At 37.1% G+C, this 18482-nt stretch overlaps 1 long non-coding RNA gene across 1 annotated transcript; it reads right to left on the bottom strand.

Annotated features, from left to right (window-relative positions):
- Positions 1-10624: 10624 nt before the first annotated feature.
- LOC113540553 (uncharacterized) lies at positions 10625-18264 on the bottom strand. Its single transcript, XR_003404038.3, has 2 exons — positions 17917-18264; positions 10625-10783 (listed from the first exon to the last, which is right to left on the bottom strand). It is a non-coding gene; the product is annotated as an uncharacterized LOC113540553 (long non-coding RNA).
- Between the last annotated feature and the right edge of the window lie 218 nt (positions 18265-18482).

Genomic DNA, 18482 nt, shown 5'->3' with positions numbered 1-18482 from the left:
CTGTTCATACTGGGTTTTTAGAAAAGATTGGTTATAAATTTGGATTTTGTAAACCCTGTTATTGTTGCTACCATTATCATACCACAAGAATGTGAATTCAAAAACTGTCCCAATCTGTATCTCAAGTAGTGTTGTCGCTGGGTCCCAAAACTGTGCCAGTAGGTAGACTTGCGACTCCAGATTGGCCCTAGGTGTGCATGTGTGTGTGCACAGGGCCCTGTGATGGACTAGTGTCCTATCCAGTGTGTATTCCAACATCACACGCATTGTTCCTGGGATAGGCTCTGGATCCACAGTGATCATGACCAAGATAAAGATGAATGAATGGATTAAATATCTTTAGAGCAGAAAATAACTGCTTTTCTTATGGGTATTGTTCATGGGTTCATCATTTAACCAAAGTTGTACTGTGTTTCATGCATCCATTATATAAATCCATGTTTTGTAATTTGGGACATCTAGAATTATAAACATATGTACATGATTTGGGTTAATTTTATGCTTATTTTGTTTCAGTAGTACATTTTAGGTGTATATAGATCATAAATACAATATGTGGATTATATTAGTCATGACAATTTTATAACCTTATAAAAAAACAAACAGCCAAAGCCTGTCATTTTTTTCTATGTCCTGATTATTGGGGTCAGCGTCCTCAAGAGTTTTGGGGTCAGCTTCAATTTACCCTGTATACTGTATAAATAGTTAAATATGTACAGTATATTTTAAGAGGAGGAGGGTTGTAATTATGTACAATGCAGAATTATACATAACAATATACTTATTGTAAGAAATGGAGGTGTGGTTTGGTGTAACTCTACATGGTGAGACAGGGGTTTAGGGATGAGCCCCTAATGTGGCACATCTGAACTTTGTCTCCCATTATGTATTTGTGTATTTCTTCTCTCTCCCTCTTGCACTGGCAGCTTTGTGTGCGTGAGACTGCTGGGATGGACTATGAAAGTTTGTGCCATAATAACAACAAATCTGTTGAAACAAGGCACAGCTAGCCTTTTTTTTTTCTTCTTTACATGTGGGCTTGGTTTGTTTTCAGAAGTGTGTAACACATCATGGTGCGAGGCTGTAAACAGGCCTATAGTCCCCTTGTTTAATATTTAATCATTGCCTCAGTGTTTTGTGTGTGGTTCAAACTGAAGAGGCCAAACATGCAATGATATAGTGTTGCAATGAATTAGTGTTTAAAATGGTGTTAGCAGAATCATATCTTAGATAAAGCCAACATAATGTATAAATGGAGCACATAGACAAATAATGACTGAGATCATTTTACATCCAAAAATGAACTGTAAGGCTTCTGCTCAACAAGGACACAAAGTGCCACAAGTGACCTACATGTACTCCCTGCTTCAGAAATGCAATATAATATCCAGGATAAGATGTTTTCTAAAGCTGTAGTTCACAAATGGCCACTATGAGGCAGCCTTACACCACCAACACACATAACCAAAACACGTCTATGTCCATTTTGTGGAATATATGCTGGGTTGCCAGGTAATTACTGAACATATATACTTCATACCCTTTTTTGGTTCTGTTAAATTTAATAAAATTTGATGCAGTTGATGAATAGTTCAAAGCTTGCTGTATATCTTAAACAGCATATTTTTTTTTTTTAAAAAAACCTTTTTCTCTTGCAAAACTATCTTGGAAACTCCAAGCTTTTAAAGGCTACAGACTGGAAAGCTTGAGTCAGATTTGATTCTTTGTTTGATCAGGTGTGTGTGCGTGTGTGTGTGTGTGTGTTACTGTATGATCATTTTCTAATACAGCTATTCGGAAAACCCTTGACATGAAAGAAAATATTTGATAGAGAACTGATGACTATCAGAGGTGTACTGTGCTGAGAAATTGAAGGAGGCTTCAGAACAGACATCTGGTTGTTGAGATGAGGAAACAGATGAATAAGGAGCTCTTTCTGAGAAAATACATCCCCTGATCAGACTTTCCTCTGTTTCTTTTTTTTCTTTTTGCTTTTCTTTTTTTTTTTTAAAAAGCAAAACCAGAATGAGAACTAGCAAAAAAGTTCATCTTGAGGAATTAATGTAATAGTATCTTCCTGTTTGGGGTCTCAGCTCTGTAAATATTTGTCCTCAGTTGTCTTTTATTTTCAGGAAGAAAGTAGTGTTTGCATGTCCGATCCCAGACTACAGTTTTCTTCCCTGACAATATATAACTGGTGGAATGGCAGCAGATTAGCAGTGGTCTTGTGTAAATGCATCATGTGAGCATTATTTATATTTAGCGTACACCCTCTCTCTCTCTCTCTCTCTCTCTCTCTCTCTCTCTCTCTCTCTCTCTCTCTCTCTCTCTCTCTGGCACTGTCTGATGTTTTTTTTAATTAACTGAAATCCTGAACTCAACTATAATTATGACTAAGGGCTGTCAACTAGAAAAGGTGGACTCCAAGGCCTCAGTGTAAAAGCATCTTGTCATTTGGGGGTCTCTCCTCTTTTAGGATGAAAATGATGCAACTTTAAAATGCAAGTGTGTCTTCTGATTATTATACCTCATTAAATACTGTCCTCCCCTTTTTGACCAGAATGTGTGTGCGGTGCTACGTAGCATAATTACCCACCTCCTCTCTCTCTCTCTCTCTCTCTCTCTCTCACGCACACTTAATGTCTCCTGGATTTGATTAGAGCCTCTCTGATGGTAGTAATGCTGTTGCTGTCACGGAAAGTATCATTCATAGACACTGTCCTGTTATGTGTCACTTTGAAAAACTTGCTGTATTGCTATATTAAAACAACCAGAAAATAGACAAATTCTTGAATTTATATACTTTATAATACTTGTGTGTGTGTGTGTGTATGACAGATAGATAGATAGATAGATAGATAGATATACTATTCTGAATACTATTCTGAAGATATGCTACTCATATTGTATTCAGATCATACATATGTAGTGCAGATATTGGCTATTATTGTATGTCTCTTAAATTTCTGAGCACTATATAGTACTTTTATTTACCTTTAAGGTAAAAACTGCAAGTCACAATAATCATGTTCCCTGATATATTATTTTGATAGATATGTTGAATCATTACATTGGCTCATACAGAGTCATACACTGGCATATTTGTGAAATCCAAGTCGTCTTTTAGTTTAATAGTTATGCTGATCAGGTGTTTATACCTGCTAATGAACAATACATGTTGTTAAAGAATAATGCTGCATGTGCTTTAGTGTCTTTCTGTTGGACCGGAATGTCAGAGCAGCCAAACCTTTGAGAGACTGCCGTTAAGCAAAAGCCACCACAGTTTGTGTTCAATAGAAAAAAAAAAAAAAATCATTTGCACAGGCTCTGATCATGAACTGTAGACATACGGACACAAACTCTTCTTGACTGCCTGTGTGAATCCAATGAGGCAATGCATCTTAATCTTGGGTTAGCTCCCTTTTGTGACTATGAAAGAGCACATTTGTTCTTTTTTCTCCCAGATCCTTTTTATTGACAAAGGTTGAAAAAGAGGTCTTGTGCCTTTTAAGTGGCCATGAAGCCCACAGAAGTGCTGGAAGAAAGCGGGAGAGGCACACAGAGACAGCCTGAATATATTCCGGCTTTTAGAGCTTATAGGGATAAACTTGCTGCTGTCACTGCACATGTTATAAAGGAAGATATCTCTTGTTGAAATGCAGCACATTAACTGGAAGAAACCCTGTTATAATGAATTCAAAACCTAAAGGCACGCGAGAAATAAAAGGACTTCAGCTGGTGAGACAGCCTATTAAAGTGTATCATTTTATATTCTTGCTACTGAACTGTAAAGAAGAGCACAAAAGCCTCTTTTCACTGCACTTACTGTCTCATCTACATTATTTGAAAAGAACATCATTAGTTACTTTGGGCTGTACTTTGCAACTTCAGAATGGTGAGATGTCCAAGAGATTAGCTGTCCTCTGCTCCAAAACAAACATAGCTATCAATACTGATGTTTCAGATGCATTATATATAGCCCTATTCTGGCAAATTCATTTAAATGAAGGATTTTTTTTTCTGTGTAATAAGCATTACTCTTCCCCTTACATTACTCTTCTTCCTGTTAAAAAGAAATACACAAAACTGTAGGTACAGATGGGGACAAATTAAAGGAAAAACCAAGATAAAGTGTCCTTGGCACAGATTCTACACATCTCTGGGACTGTACTGGAGAGATGAACACCATTCTTCTGAAAGGTATTCCTTCAGTCAGTCATTTGATGATGGTGGGGGGCATCTGGGTAGCACGTCACTCCAAAATCTCCCACTGAATTCTTCAGATCTGGTGAGTGTGGAGGCCATAGCATATGATTTACATCCTTTTCATACTAATCAAACCATGCAGTGAGCCTTGTGGATGGGGGCGTAGTCATCTTGGAAGAGATCATCAGGCTTTAGAAATGTTTCAAAGGAGAAGAAAGGTGATCGGTCAGAATAAGTTTGTATTGATTTGTAGTGAACCTTCCCACGAAGACTACACAAACCATGACTGATGAAAATCCAAGCAGTAAAATGTAACATTTTATACATAGGTTTTATTTAGGCCTAATCTGTTCTATTGAAGCACGTGTTCAGATGAATCATAAAATGAATGAAGGTTTTGCACAAACTTGTGGAGTCCATGCCAGCTCGAGTGCATACTGTCATTAAAGCAAAAAACGGGATGTACCAAATACTAAGAAACCCTGAAATTCACGTAAATATTTCAAAGATTCTACTTTTCCCTCAAGTTGTCTATAATATAATTTGTAATGAAAATTATTGTATTAAATTAGAAAAGAAAGCAAAATAGAAGCATTTCACTAGCGCTCTCAGACCGTGTGTGTGTGTGTGTGTGTGTGTGTGTGTGTGTGTGTATGTGTGTGTGTGTGTGTGTGTGAATATGTGAGTGATTCTGATATTCATCTATAATATAGATAATACTCCACTCAACTGATTTTTACAGTGCTTGCTTCTGGTGTGACCTTCAATACGCTTTAGTTAGTCCTCTACTCATGGATACTGAACAACCCTGAAATAATTTAACGTTGTATCATGCCAGTCCAATAGTGGATGTATAAATAGTAGATTTAATATTATTCTATACTGGGAATTGAATATAGATATATCTATTTTCATTTCCTGTTCTGGCAATTGATTTTTGCTGCAGGAGACAAACTATACAACTTCCTGCCTTCCTGCACCTTTCAACTAAACTTTGCAAGAGTTAGAGGTCTGCTGGTGGGTATAGTGTTGTATCCTATATGTTACTGCAGTGGGAACCATTTAAGCAGTTAATTGACTCTTATGGAAGCTGACATGCTCTGGTTTTGAATTCCATGTAGAGAAAATGCTGTCGGAGTTTGTAACCAGTAGGAATAACAAGAAGTGAATGTTCAAGTCAAGTCAATTTAACCCATTAACCCCTTAATGTCATGGCTTCTTAAGCAGTTATTTACATTAAAGCATATCATCCAATAGGGAACTATATGTAGCTACTAGAGTGAAGAATGTAAGCTTGGACCTGCAAATTGAACCTGGGAGTTCTATTTATTCAATTTGATCAAATTCATGCCATTGTTTCTTTCTTTGTATCTATTGTCCACCTACTCTAAGCTCCTGAGGCGGTGAGAGCATGCGGATCTCTCCGGAACGAGAGTTGAGTGGGCTGCAACACGTCGTTTGTCTTTTATTTCTTACCAGCCGCCCACTGATGGCAAAAGTGCCACCAGCTAAATACTCAGTACACTATATAATATAAAAAATGGATTTTAAGCAGTGTACTTTATTCTACAATGCTCTTTATGGATTAAGCTCCATTATGCATATTAAGTAGTTGTGGATATAACAGCACAGAAATATTTTGATCCTGCTTAAACTGTCAGTAATATTTTTCCATCTATAATTGCCTTTACCATGCTTTGGTGTGCCTGCTCTTGGGAAATGCATTGGCCCAATTTAAGTGATGTGTGACCTTTTTCTTAAACTTGTCATCCAAGCCACTGCAGAGCAGTGCAGTCCCTTTCTAATGGGAAATACTGTCACAAGAAAGCAATTAAAAACTGTGCATGATGAAAGTAAGTAATCCCTTCCAGTCTTCTTTTGGACAGGTATTGGGAAAACAGTCTCAATTTTGCTCATTAGTCATTACTGGCAACTAAGCTACTTAGTGTCAAATGACAAATCGACAGACAAATATATAAACTAAGAAACAAACAAATAAATAAATAAATATGTGTACATACAGTGAGGTTCAAAACTCTGAGACCACATTGGAAATCTGGGATTTTTTCAATTAAAAATAGAAATAAACAGAAGGTTTTTTAAAAAATATTTTTAAATATTTTTTTTTAAATATCTTAAGTTAATCTTTAATATCTTGAACATTTAGTATTCAAGATTCCGCACTATTGCTTGGTCCCTATTTAAATGTAAGCAGATTTGTGATAACGACCATGTTAACTGCTTTGTACAAAAGGTCAGATTTTCTTCATGCTTAATCTCTTCTATTGAAGCATGTGTTCAGACGACACACTAATGGATTTGATCTAAAATGGATCATAAGGTTTTGCACAAAATTTTGGAGTCCATGCCAGCTCGAGTGCTCGCTGTAAAGCAAAAAGGGGACAAACAAAATACTAAGAAACTCTGAAGTTCATGCAAATATTTCAAAGATTCTACTTTTCACTCAAGTTGTTGTCAGTAATATAATTTGTAATGAAAATGATTGTATTAAATTAGAAAAGAATGGAAACATTTTCACTAGTGGTCTTAGACTTTTGGACAACACTGAATGTGTACTTATGCATTCATATGGAGCCCTGAAGCTAAGTTTCATTTGAGTGTATATTATTGCTGTTTTGAGGGAATTAGGGCTATTCATCATGGTTAATGTCCTCCCTGATTCTCAGACCACCTGCAAGTGGTGGGAGTGAAAGAGCAAAAAAGAAAGAAAAAATGGAAAAGACACACACTCTTAGAAAATGTAGAATTTAGATGGTCCCTCTGGGGAAACCATCTCCCTACCCGAAAGGGTTCCGGTAGAAGCTATGAATCAATTATCCAATGTACCCTTAAAGAACCTTTGAAGTACCATTTAAAGAGTGTAGCAGGCACTTCAGGCTCTTCATTACGTACCTTGTTTACTCTCCTTTGGAACTATAATCAACATCTTTCTACTAAAATATAGGTCAGTTTGTAGTAGCAGTTATTACAACTACAATACTTTTCTTGGTCTCCTTGAGAAAATGAGTCCCTCACCCATATTGGAGTCTTATTCTCATGAGAAAAAGAGGTCATAAATCATCCATAATGTGACAGTAAGGATTACCCATAAAGCCTGGAGGAGCCTTGCAGTCGCACAAAACACTACCTGCTAGGAGACAAAACATTCCTTGTCAGCCTATTAATAACATATTGCTGAGGAGAAGCGCTTTAGACCAGGGAAGAGGATAGAATTACGCTGTGCCTGTAAATATCTATAAACCAAGGAAACAAAGATTTTGTTTTTACATTTTTTTATTTTTTATGAACACAATAAGGAAAACATATCTCCTTCGTTAACTGTAAATAAAGACCATGATGGTGTGTCTGGGATGAACAAATTTGACAGTTTATTTGTTGAATGAAAACATATGTTGAAAATGACTTGGTCGGAAACCCGCCTGGAAAAGCTCTGCTTCTGTAATCTGCTTAAAGCCCAAACAGCAGCCTTCCTCCATTGCTCTTATGCTCTGGATAGCTGATTGAGGTGTGCAGCGGAGGATGCTGGGATATCTAGCATCAGCTTGGTGCAGTAAGGGGCCGAACTCCGGTTCCTGCTGAACTGAGCCAGTGCGTGCTTTACCAACTGTTATCAGCTCAGTAGGCACAGGAGGTTGAGCCCAGTCCTCCTTTTTCCTGCCACTGAGGCAATCACAACTGTCGCATTATGTAGTCACAATCCCAAGATACATCTCTTCACACTGTCCTGTATTTATTGCTGTCTTAGAACATATCCGTGGGTGTATCACGAATTTGACGTGATTGACGTTTCTCATCATGTAAGCTGTTGTTCCTTGTGCTCTAATGCTTCAACCCATCACATACATTTCAGCCATGTTGCTTGATGTACACATCTATGACAGCTATTTTTATTATGGTCCCTTATACGTTATTACGGTGAATGAAATGGTTCTTAATGGCAAAAATGAATGTTATTTGAACAATTCTTTCAAGGTAATACGTTGGCCTTCTTTCATGAATTTGTGAAGACTTGTCTACATTATGGTATGTATAGCCTTTTCATATGAATGGTGACATGTCCCTGTCAGAACATATGTTTTGAGTGTATGACTTGTTTGAAATGGTTCTTGATGTGGCTTTTTGTGTAGCTCAGTTCATTTTTGTTTGCATAAACACTGGCCTGGCCTTAGACATGAAAGTGTGTTTGAATAATCATTTATTTGCCTGTGAGGACTTGAGAAACATGTCTCAGCCTATGTAGCTTCTATATATTATTCAGCATGTGCATATTCCTATGGATAAGAACCTACTTAATCAGATCACCCTGGCGAGAGATGAAAGCTGGCACCCCAAGTCTGTGTTTGCAAACTGTCCCAATGACAGAATACTGATCCAGGATCCAGTTTCCTTCCCATCTGTATAGAAATGATCATTCAAATATGACAACAAAAGCTTACCTTAGGTCAGTGCTCTTTACTCTTGGAGTCTGTGTTCACATGGTGCCTAGATTACTGCCTTCCAGCCATTCTGAGAGTTAGCCTCAGAGGAGCGGAACTTAGCCACTGTGAACACGGCCTTTTCCCAAATCTGTTCACAAAGCAAGCCAAGTCCTGCACCTCACGAAACATCACAGAGTGACGCTCAGCATTTAAACGTCACCTTTTCAGAGCCAGGCATTCTCTTTGTGAGTTCATGTGCTTTTCCAAGCTGTTGTTCTTATTTTTCCGCCTTCTACCACACTATAACCCAAAGAGCGCAGATGTTGGTCACTGGCACAGTCTGAATGGGGAGAGTGGCCATTTCAGCTTGTTTCCACTTGTATACACATTATTACATTTTAACGATGATTGGAAGTGGTTCCAGGGATAATTCTTCCACAACGGAGGTCACCGGGGGAAAATATCAACCAATCAATCTATGATGAAATGAGATGATAAAAAAAAAGTGCATCAAAGTATTGCAGTAACTTTTTTTTTTTTTTTTTTACAAGACCAATAAAATATCCCATTCAACACTAGCACTGCAAAGTTTCTGTTTGTCTTTGCCTCATTGCTCCCTCAAATTCTACTAAATCTTTGTCTTAAAAATTCTAGACTGAATAAGAACCATATCCATGCGCCTAATGAACTCATTAACACTTTTTTTTTTTCGACATACACTTATGCATCAAAGTATGATGGTGATAATTCCAATTCTTTCCACATGTAGGTTTCAAAGACCACCTCGAGTACAGAAGCCACAGTCTTTTTTTATACTGTGATCCCACATACGTCTGCATGGCACCAAAGTCCCATATCCCGTTCCAATTCATAAAACCGCAGACATCAGTTGGAGACTGAGTGTTTATGCTCTGAAATAAATGAAAGACATTTAGTGCTCTGTTTGGAACCTACATTTACTGTATGTTCAGAATTTTGGATTGACTTCACTGTGCTAGCCTTCCTCAGTTATCGTTCGTTCTTCATAGCAGACGGGGGATCTTTACAGCCTCTGAGATTTGCCTTTGGGAGATTACTGAGGCAAGGACCAGCTGCTGTGTACAGAAAATGAGATGCATGGTAAACGTACATACGGCAGAGGACATGTCAGAGGACATTTGGAGCCATTACTTGTCGAAGCTAGTGGCCTGCAGCTGGTTGGAAATCCCTGGCAATGTGATTTTCTGATTTACTCCCAAATCACTCTGCCAGGAATCCCTCCAGCTGCCCCAGTGAGGAGAGAACGAGAGGAAAAAGACTTGGCTGCAGTTGTTCACACTCTAGGCATGGTCAGTCATCACCCATTAATTACACACACACACACACACACACAGTAAACCATACTAATGCATATCATATAGTCTCATCTTTCACATTTTACTCATAGGGCTCATTTGCCTAGGCTCACCTGAGAAAACACATGCTCAATAGAGCCTTAGTGTCCTGTGTTTGCGTGACCTTCTGACAGCTTAGGGAGGTGTGTGTACATGTGTCAGCATACTCGACGTTCACCTCAACGCCTTTTCACATCATAAATTATTAACAGCTTTGAAATGTTTGTCACTCATGTGAAAATAATTGTCACTGACCCTTACATTTAGCTAAAGCACATAATTGACACGGACACTACAATGGCTAAATAATGGAACTCATAATTCAGTCAGATCTGTTGGAATATTTCCGAAATTTCATTTAATTATTCCAACATGGAGTAGCTCACCATACTAATGCGCATCATGTTTGAAGTTAGCCATTGCCTTGTGCATGTGGAGATGTTTAAATGTAGTTGTCTCTCATCAGCGTGGCCGTAGCCAGTGTGTAATTGTGTTATGGGCCATATTAAGAGCCCGGAGGACGCTCCAGTCTGCAGCAAATGCTAATGGCTGTTTTTTTTTTCCTCTTTGAAATACACTAAAGTAAAGCACAGACATGTTCCTCTGTCTGGACCAAAGGGTTTTAATATTGCACAGTACACAAAAACATTGCAACAGCCTTACTTTCCCAAATGACACATAACATCTCTGTTCTTCAAAGTCCACTCCCAATAAGTAGCTCTCCAGATATTTTCTCCAGATGTTCTCTAACAAGATGGAACAGATCTGCAAAGGTGAGAAGAAACCTTTCATTCCATGTGAACATAGTAAAACATACTTTGTTGAGTAGATGAAGGAACACTTGGTGTCATGACATGCAAATAATTGGTCCTAATAGTTTGAAGATGTATTGTAGTTGAAAGCTGAATAAGATTATTGAGACCCAAAACATAGCAATCAATCACCTTTACTTAAACTAGTTCATCTTTTTCAGCAGTCAGAAAAGACAGAATCCTTCAAAAACAACTTTTACACCAGAGCTAACTGCCCTAAAACTGCAAATATACAGTATACCTATACTAAGAAGATATTGGGAAAGCTGGAAGTTGCCTTAACATTAGGAATTAGCAACAGAAATCACATATTGCAGAGTGTAAATTTAAAATGAGGATGTTAGCAAGATAGAAGATTAAATAATATTACGTGGGGGGCTGTAAATGAATTTGGCATGTATACTAACCATACATGCACAAGTAATATTATTCCTAATTGACCAAAGCAAAATGGATGCTGGCTATTACCTTTTCCCCTCTAGGCTAGGCAAAAGAGCAAGTATTGCTTCTCAAAATATTTATCCCATCTCCGTGAAATGGTGTGAGTACGAAATAAGGAGATACAGTCCAGAATAAACAAGGCTCTCCATTTCAGTACTTGTGCCACCTCTTTAAAGACAGAGACAGACTTTCTGTCCATGAAAAAAAGCAATTAGACCTTTTAACCATCACATGTTACTGGCTTGTTATGTCATGTGATGGTCACATGATTTGGCATGACAAAGAAAAATCAGTCAACACACAAAACAGCCATATCAAATGTCTGTTATTTGCTGATACAACTCTTATCTTTAATGATCTGCCTTAATATTTTTACTTTTCCACATGCTGCTTATTGCACTTAACATTAAAAACAATATGTGTATGAAAAAAAAAAAAATCTATCTCATCCCAGCAACCAAACTGTTTATAAAATTAGTGGAAATTATGTCATTAGATGACATCTACAAGACTCTGAAATGTTCTAGCTGCCATTTTGGCATGAGTCACTAGCCACACAGTTGCTAACATTATCATTAAAAAGTGAAATTTGGTCTTAGTCATACATTAGCAAAAGTGTCAGAGCATATGTTAGATCTCTCCCACAGCGTAATATGCCGAGAGGCTACCAAGAAAAGCTCCGTCTATAGACTTCACCATGACTCAAACTTGCTTCATGCACTTATCTTATCCCGTCACTACATGTCTAAAGACACACCATTTATGTCTGGCCAAAAAACACACAAAAAAAGACCCATTATATAAGATCACTGTTAAAAAAACATCCAGGCAACTGTCCAGAAGAAAATTACAGGTCTGTTCATACAAATCTAATCTGTTTTTCATTATAGCACATTTTGTCCATGGTAATAGATTGCTTTTTATATATAAGCTCAGGAAACTGTTGTTAAACTATACACTCAGTCTGTCATTACTATTAAGATTTTGAGTTTATGTTGGATGAAAGCAGCATTACATTATCTGTTTAGACTTTGACATCTTTATATTGTAACTGAAAGGAAGAAATGCAGAATAGCCTACATGTCCACTTGATTAGCAAGTACTTGAAACCTCATTTGTTGGTGCTAAATTTGGAATGAAAGGATTCGAAGTGAAAATGTCAGAGAGAGCAGAGTGGGTGTTTTTTTAATCCATGGCTTTTGCAGTACTCTTCTTTGTGTTTTAAATGACATGAACAGCATCCTAATGGAAGTAAGATTTTAGCTGCAGTGCAATCAAAAATCTATCTACACTGAGCAATTTGTCAATTTTTTTTTACATAATTCATATAAAATATGCAATGTTGTCAAAATATTGATTCATTTATGTGGTTTGAAATTATTATATTAATATCTTCAGTGATTTACAGAAATAAATATTCTTAGCAAACTTATTTTCTCCAGCCTGTTAGCTACTTTATTGATTTCTTTCCAACTCCACGGCAAGCAGAATAAATCTTTGTGAAAGCGCAAGCAGCCTGACTCTTGACCTCTGGTTGCTACATTTTCCATTTACACAGAAGCATGAAATTAGGATGTAACATCTGACATCTCGTGTTGCGGAGAGGTGGAGGCTCTTTGCTTTTGTTCACTTGACCTGTGTGATATATTCCACTGGAGTAAGATGTCACAAAATTACCAGCAATTGAGAACAACACTAGCTTCCCATATTTTTTTTTGTAAAAATGCAGTATATAAAGCTGTTGCAGACTCAGTATACCAGGGTTTGTGCTCATTTTGCTTCCTTACTCTTTAAACACAATTAAAAAAAAATGCCAAGGGACGGACCACGACACATGACTGGACAAGCTCCCCTTACATCACGCCCTTGTCCTAGCATGAAGGAAGCACTTAAGTGGACAAAGGCAGGCACTGCACGATGGGAAACAGGTGGGCGCTTTCTCCAGCCTGATCATGCAGGCAACGTTGCGTGTGTGTATGGTAGAGCGAGGAAAAGGGGGGATGGTGATAAATGTAATATCCAATAGCATCCAATAATTCTTTTTAAAAAGTTTTTTTTTGTTAACGAGAGCCAATGAAATCATTTACTTTCTTGTTTAAATGTTTTCTTATTTAAAATTTCAATATGGTCTAAAATACTGTATTTAGTATGACTATGATTCAAGTCTGTTTTAATTTCACTGCATGCACAGTCGATGGATTCATTATCGTTTGAATTAAACAGTGATTTATATGAATTAATATTTTTTTCATTATTACATAATTATTAACATTTTAAAAAATAAATTCAAAATTTGTGAAAAAATTGTAATTTTTGTAGAAGAAAATTAAATATCTCAGTTTTGACTAAAACCTCTGTAAAATTTGCACCCATTTAAGTGTTCAATAAAGTTTTCTGCTTGAAGCCATGATTTTATTTAGGCCGTTAAAGAAACACATCACAACATCCCATATTTTTGGCCTAATGCAGTATACAAAGCTGTTGCAGCCTCAGTATAACAGAGTTTCTGCTGATTTGCTTCCTTACTATTTAAACACAATTTAAAAGATCCCAAAAAAAGTCAAGGGATGGACCAGGACATGTGACTGGTCAAGTTCCCCTTACATCATGTCCTTGTCCTGTCATGGAGGAAGCACTTAAATGGACAAAGGCAGGCACTGCATGATTGGAAGCGGGTGGGCGCTTTCTCCAGCCTGATGGTGCAGACAACATTGCGTCTGTGTCTGGTAAAAGGGGGAAAAGAGGGGGATGGTGGCTAGACAAAGTTGTGATGCAGACGCACAGTAATAATAAAAGTTTGAGCATAGCAGAGGGAACACGAATCTAAAAAAAACAAAACAAAACTCACACACACATGTTCTCACACAGGCACAGAGGGCATGCTAGGACAGAAAGTTCACTGCACACAATGCTCAACTCATACATCTTGAGTTACGCACTCGTTTCTGAAGTTTCTCCCCTGTACATGCGCTTCCAGATCCAATGATAATGAGAGTATTCTGGAAATAATCAGTACACGACATCCGGTTTGTCCAGAGGGCTGGAGGGCTATGTGCCAGGATTTTATATTATCATAGATACTGTGCTTTGCAGTTATATCTACTGATCTCTAGGCTCTAAGAAAAACATGGATTGAAATTGATTGTTGTATTCACTGTTTTATGGTAGTGCTGTATATTTCACATTTAATCCAAACCGTTAAAGAACAAAAGTACAATGAATTTATGAGATGGTTAAACAATTAAGGCAGGTCTTTTGCCTGTTATCAAATTTTAATTTTAAGTATTCATAAATATATATAGTGTAATTCTACATATAGTGCAATATGTTGTGCTGCAAATATTCAGTAAAGATCTTCATGTTCAAGCAAACACACAGGACCCGATAATCATAGGAAAAGTAATAATTTGCTCAAATTATTTAATGCAAAAAATTTAACAGATTTTTTTCCTCTGAAAGGGCTGGAGAAAAAGCCAATAATTGCACAAAGGCAGACCACATTCATCAAATTGCGTTCACACAAACACCGTCTTTCAGCAAATGTCTACCAGGCATTTTGGCCGGCAGTTTAATCAGGAAGCAGAACAACTCTGAAAATTATTTACTGTGCAGCACAAACAGAAAGACTGTGCTGGAGATAAGGTACAATAGGAGGAAACAGCAAGATCTGGGCTCTGACTAAATGCAAGCTCTTTTCACATGATTAAAAACAGGTTCATGTAAAACTATTCTGTGAAATAATAAAAAAAAAACCCATAGAAGACAGTGGAATCCTTCTATCAGTGATCTTGTGACTGGGCTCAGTAGGATTCTTTGAATAATACTGATATATTGATAAAATGAGACATCATAATCGACACTGCACGCTTCTCTCGTATCCCAAATTATTAAAATAAAAGTAATTTTGCCAGTTTTTTGTGGTGTCCAAGCTGAGACACAGTGGTTGAAGCTCTTCTTTCTCAACTGGATCCAAGTGAGGAGAATTTGGGTGTTTTATTAGGCCTGGAAAATATAGTAAAGTCCATTTGCCTTGGTGTCTTTTTTTTAATTAATTTATTTTTTTACAATGGTTCATGTTCTCAGTTTGGTTGACATAAACTGATTATGTGAGCAAAAAAAGAATAAAAAAAAAAAAATTGTAACTATGCATTTTGTGTTGTTTTCATTTTGGGAGTAAGATCTGGAACGCAACCTTTTTCACTTTGCCTAAAGTGAACTATTCAGTGTACACAGAAGCTATATTTCTCCTGATCCAGTCATTTTTTGGATTATCTCAAATCAAACCATGATTTGTTCTGATGTAGATGTTTGTGATGTCATCTCCCCTTCTGATTTCATTTAATTTGTCTGTTATGCTCAGTCATTTCCGCCTGTCCGCTCACACACACACACACACATACACACACAATTCAGCTACCAAATGCCATTTGCAGTACAATTTCTCGGTAAGGACATAATTCAAATTTCCATCACAAATTGAAATGAACGATGTGCAGAACAATTTTATTTATTTTATTTTTTCATATGTTTAATATATTTAACATATTTAACATATTAGCGTAAAAGTGATTTGAAGGACAGGATAAATGTAATATTTCACAGCATCTGATAATAATTCTTTTTAAAAAGTATTTTTTGTTAATGAGACCCAAAACATTAAATCATAAATTCATTCTTTTGTTTAAACGTTTTCTTATTTAAAATTTCAATATGGTCTAAAACACTGTATTTAGTAAGACTATGATTCAAGTCTGTTTTAATTTCACTGCATGCACAGTCGATGGATTCATCATAGTTTGAATTAAACAGTGATTTATATGAATACATTTTTTTCACTAAAACATTAATTGTTAACATTTTAAAAAATTAATTCGAAATTTGTGAAAAAAGAGTGTAGAAGAAAATTAAATATCCCAGTTTTGACTAAAACCTCTGTAAAATTTGCACCCATTTAAATGTTCAATAAAGTTTTCTGCTTGAAGCCATGATTTTATTTAGGCCGTTAATGAAACACATCACAACAGCAGCGCTGCCTCTTATACTTGTTAAAACCTCCATATTACGCTGTAGATTTATGGCATTAGTGGTTAATGTATGTTGTAAACTAATTGAGAATGTAATATAATTGATTTCTTTGTATTAATGCAACTCTTTAAAACAGTGTTGCCTCTCTAACTTTTTTGAAAGGTTTATATATACTGTATGGAGAGAAGTTGCAGATTTGTAGTAGGCTACTGGTTGATATACGAGAGAAGATCCTGAACTTCAGTCCCAGTGTTGTTCTAATCACGTCAGTGATGTCAGGTGGAAAAGATGGCTTACTTCCTCTCCCTTTGCCAGGACTTGGTGCAGAGCAGAGAGCAGCACTGCACAGCCCGTTCTCTCTGAATGAAATTAGGATTGTTTATTTGTTCACCTTCTCCAGAGTGGTTTATTTCAGGTGGTTTGTGTCAGAGCAGCAAACACTCCGAACCTCAAAGTTGCTGTAAGTGGGAGACAATTTGGGCGATGTTTGTTCCTTTGTTCATGTTCAGTCAGAACACTGCGTTTGGCCTCAGGCTGGCAGTCCTATATGCAAATGCATTCCTTGTCCTTTACCTTTGTTTGGCAGTCAAAATCAAATTGCTTTCTTTTGTTTACTGCACACATGCAAACCTACCAAATCAAGAGTGATTGTGCCACGTCCAGTATTGTCTGAGTAACAAAGTCACGGCATGGTGGAGTGCTTCAAGGAAAGAAGTATGTTTCTAATAAGTGCTTCATCGCCTACCCAATTTGATTCCTGTTTTTTTCCACTATCAAAGCCCAGTTAAAGTCTGTTTCCCATGTAACTACATGACATATCTATGTTTTTCTGTGTAATTAGTTACAGTTTTAAAATCGTATACCAAATAAGTGGCTGATTTCAAAAAAACTCTCTCAACAGCGCTGGTGAAGATGCAGTACTGTATGAAACACCAGTGAAAAAGAACTTCTATCTCTAGTCTGCCTTCATCAATTCACGATGGTGGGAAATGAATCATTTGGATGACGTAGGTATAATAAAGCTCTGAAGCGTGTGAGGTTTTCCAAAACTATACTCACATGTAGCAAACAGCTCAGAATCATTGCTGGTTTTTTTAATACTTAAGTACTAACTATTTTGAGCCTAGTTTTTTTTTTTTTTTTTTAAAGTTTTTAATCATATTTTTAAAACCATATTTGAGCAGGTTGGTCCATTCACTCTTTTTATACATTTCAGCATTTTGTGTAAAACAGAGCCTGTGCGTGTGTAGTACCTAATACAATGGACTGCTTAATTCTTTGCCGTGTTCATAGTAGTCAACATGTTGTTATCCACCGCAAGCAATTGTACGTGTTTAATTTAAAGCAGGTCTATCCCTTTTAAATGGCAAAACAGTTCAGACCTTCCAACAAATTGAGATGCTTGAGTAATGGTGAGTTAGTAAAAAAATGAAGTTCTGTTACAACCGTGATTAGCGGAAACTTTTGCTCTCTGAGCTCTTGAAAAGCAACTTGTTTGTTAAATTACAGTGTAGTACATGTAACAAACAGAACATTTGTCCATTTTTGCTGTACAACAGTTTCCCAGCTTAGATGTTGCAAAAGTGTAATTATAATAGAAAGTTCAACTCTTTTACTCACAACAGCGTTCTCTGAGGCTCTGGAGGAGCTTCAGTTTGGTCCCGGCTGTCCTGAGAAGTTCCATATCCAGCCAGAGGAGCCTTAAGGCATGGAGCCTTATGCTTTTTTACTCCACTGTGAGCGCAGGCCGGGCCCTGAGTGCTACTCTGCATCACGCTCCTCCTCTAGAACGACTCAGGAACTGAGACGCATGCACACAAATCATTCAGAAGTTTGTCTTCGAAAAACCACACCCATTCCAGTGCAGAGAGAGAGAGAGAGAGAGAGAGAGAGAGAGGAGGGGTTAGGGTGCCTTTTTCCTTAAATAACACCAGAGACAGAGGAGGAAGCATATGTTTTCAGCCTCAGCACAGGCCTCAAAGAGCAGGCAGGAGGCTGAGTTTGAAAAAAAAAAGAAGCAAAACGCAGAATTATTCCGTTGGTCATTGCAGGATGTTTATTTAAATTAGAGAATCAACTCTGGGTAAAAAGGCAGTTGTAGGTGTGATGTGACCTTTTTGGAGGATATGCAGGCCTTAATCAAGCGTTTAAATAAGAAAAGCAATGATTTGTTTTGGATTTTGTGT

This window comes from Pangasianodon hypophthalmus, chromosome 4, assembly GCF_027358585.1.
Source record: "Pangasianodon hypophthalmus isolate fPanHyp1 chromosome 4, fPanHyp1.pri, whole genome shotgun sequence".
NCBI classification, from domain to species: domain Eukaryota; kingdom Metazoa; phylum Chordata; class Actinopteri; order Siluriformes; family Pangasiidae; genus Pangasianodon; species Pangasianodon hypophthalmus.
Note: the sequence above shows the minus strand (reverse complement) of the source record. Positions and strands in the feature narration are given on the sequence as shown.